Source organism: Pteropus medius, unplaced genomic scaffold (assembly GCF_902729225.1).
Source record: "Pteropus medius unplaced genomic scaffold, Ma_sr-lr_union100, whole genome shotgun sequence".
Taxonomy (NCBI): Eukaryota; Metazoa; Chordata; class Mammalia; order Chiroptera; family Pteropodidae; genus Pteropus; species Pteropus medius.
The window spans coordinates 2,853,585-2,856,402 of NW_024346692.1; the positions used below are offsets into that span (position 1 = coordinate 2,853,585).

The 2,818-nt window shown below is 38.1% G+C and overlaps 1 non-coding gene across 1 annotated transcript; it reads left to right on the forward strand.

Annotated features, from left to right (window-relative positions):
- Positions 1–2,054: 2,054 nt before the first annotated feature.
- LOC120613768 (5S ribosomal RNA) lies at positions 2,055–2,173 on the forward strand. Its single transcript, XR_005655764.1, has one exon. It is a non-coding gene; the product is annotated as a 5S ribosomal RNA (ribosomal RNA).
- Positions 2,174–2,818: the final 645 nt, after the last annotated feature.

Consider the following 2,818-nt stretch of genomic DNA (forward strand, 5'->3'; position numbering starts at 1 on the left):
GGTTTTAAATTTTTCTATCCACCAAATAAATCAGTTTTGGCCTTGCCTAAGTTTGTCAGATCCATTTCTGTTACTTTTAACCCTTCCTTCTTGCTCTACTTCTCAGCAGGGATTATATGTCTGCAGCACACACCCAGAATGTTTTCTTGAATATAAATTCTAAGGAAAGCTGAAACAGAGAGGACAGAGAAGAAATAGCGTAGATGACATTTCTTTTAGGCTCACTGCCTAGATCTAAGTTGGCCTAATGCCTTCTTCTCATCAGTCGTGCTGACTGAATCTGATTAAGCCTGCCCTGATTTATTTTTGACAACCTGGGAGCACATAGGCCAATGCTTATTTTCATGGCTGATACAATCATTCTCAAAGCTGTTATGAGATTTTGGAAGATAAGACCCTTTCCTTGGAAGATTCATTATCTATGAAGCATCATGACAAGTTGGACATATATTTCTTAAACACAACAAAACTGAATCTATTTATTCTTCTTTTCATTATCACAAAACTTTCAGATATTATCTGTTAAAACATAGAACAAAAAATTCTTAATTATGAATTCGATGTCTGTAAACTTATTGTTTTCAGAGTTAGTGAATCAGCTTCTATAATCAATAGTAAATAAAGGTCAGATTTCAATGTTATTGACTATTCAGCCTCATAGCTCCACCAAGACCATTGATAATATGGTCGTGTGCCTCTTATCCACCAGGATACATCCTGAGAAATGTGACATTAGGCAGTTTTGTCATTGTTCAAAAGTCATCATGTAGTGCATGACTGTATAGAATTTGTCACATTTCATGTTTGGTCTCAGAAGTACCGTTGTTTTGCAATCTGGCCAGGAACCTCTTGGGTCTAATCCAAAACCGAACTCCTATATGAGGAGGGCAGGGAAAGATGGAAAAAAGGCAAACCTCTCCAGATTGGTAAGTGGAAGATTTGTAAGCAAGGAGACTTAGTTTCTGAAGCTTGTCTTAGGTGGCACATGATAAGTAGATCTCTGCACAGTCCATGAAAGCTTACAAGTTTATATAGTGGGCCTAATGGGGTTTGATCATGTACACAGGAGGCCATCACTGGGGTTCAGTCACATATGCCATTGAGATGGTCTCAACACCACATTTCTAACTCAAGGCTATAACCTTGGGGCAGCTTCTGGCAATAAAGAAGGTAGGTGGAAAGCACAGTCCACGGACAGAGGAGAGGGTAGACAGCCTCCAATTGCCCAGGTCCAGCTTGCGGGTCAACTGGCAGTCACGTCCTCTCAATGACCTCTCCCAACAAGTATAGAATTAAATATTAGAAATCTCCTCATATGTCTGAGGATGAGGCTATATAGATAAAGGGGTAATTTAAAAGTCAATTCATACTGACTATTCCATATTGCAGAATTTGATTAAGGATTACCCGGTCACAAAGCACCTAGCATATGCCAGGTATTGGTCCTGGAATTAGAGATGCAGCTAGGAATAAGATACAGTCCCTGCCTTTAGAGGACTTAAGGTCTAATGTGCTTAGAATATCATGAAGACAATTAAGTCTATTAAATATTAACATAGAATTAAAGTTCTATTAATGGCCAGATATTCTTTAGCAGTACTAGGATCTGTAAAAAATAGATTTCTAAAAAAAATAAAATAAAATAAATACGATGGAACAAATATCAGTATATTTTAGGTCTATACAGTCTTTTTTAGGGTACTGATGTGTATTGTGTGCTTGATTTGGCTGCTGACAAATATGTGAGGTACCAACATCCATAAGTAGATTAATTCTAAGAGAAAAATACCCACCTATAATTAATACAATCAGCAATTCTTTCATTCACTTAATAAACACTTATCAGTTATATACTGATAAGTGTGTGTCAGACTCAGTGTCAGAAAAATAAGTCAAGAAAAGGAGACTGACATGTGGAAAAATAATGGAGCTCAGTTTTGGTATTCATGTAGATCAGTGGTTAAGAGTCCAAACTAGGTGTGTGACCTTGGGCAAGTGACTTGATCTTTCTGAGTTTCCTCAGCTGCAAACTGAGATTGAAAATAATACCTGTAGTCTACAGCCATGCCACCCTGCACAAGCCCGATCCCGTTTGATCTCGGAAGCTAAGCAGGGTCGGGCCTGGTTAGTACTTGGATGGGAGACCACCTAGGAAGACCAGGTGCTGTAGGTGTAAAGAATAAAAAATAAGGGATTGTAAACTGACAGGGTTCTTGCAATCTGTGAGGTCAACCGAGAGTTGCCTCGCTTAAAAAAATAATAATAAAATGAAATGAATGAATGAATGAAAGAAAATAATACCTGTCTCATGAGGTCACTTGAATATTAAAAGAGATGATTGTGTTTACAGACTGCTTGGCTTAGTATCTGGACCCTTATAAGTCCTGAACAAGTTTCAGCAGTTTTTCTGTCCTATTTTCATAGAAGAGGCTCAGAGTCATGAAATCACTTGCCCAGAAGATAAATTGAAAACAAAGCAGCAAGTGGTACAAAGTATCTGTGTCTTGTTTGAGACCAGAGAGCAGAAGGACTGATTCTACCTGTGGAGTGTGGGGAAAAAATTAGAAATATTTAAGCCAACTACATGAATGCTTTTTCAAATACCATCCATAAACATTTATCTGGAGACTTGGAGTAAATTTTCAGTACTCTACCAACTGACTTTCCCATAGATGCTGCAGATCCTCTGTCTGGTCCTTTCTTCAAAGAGTGTCTTAGCTTCTGTTATTAAGAACTAGCTAACCGTGAATAAGGAGTGTTAACACAGAGAAATTGACAGGTGAGAAATGTGAGGGGAAATGACTGCCTTGAAACTTTC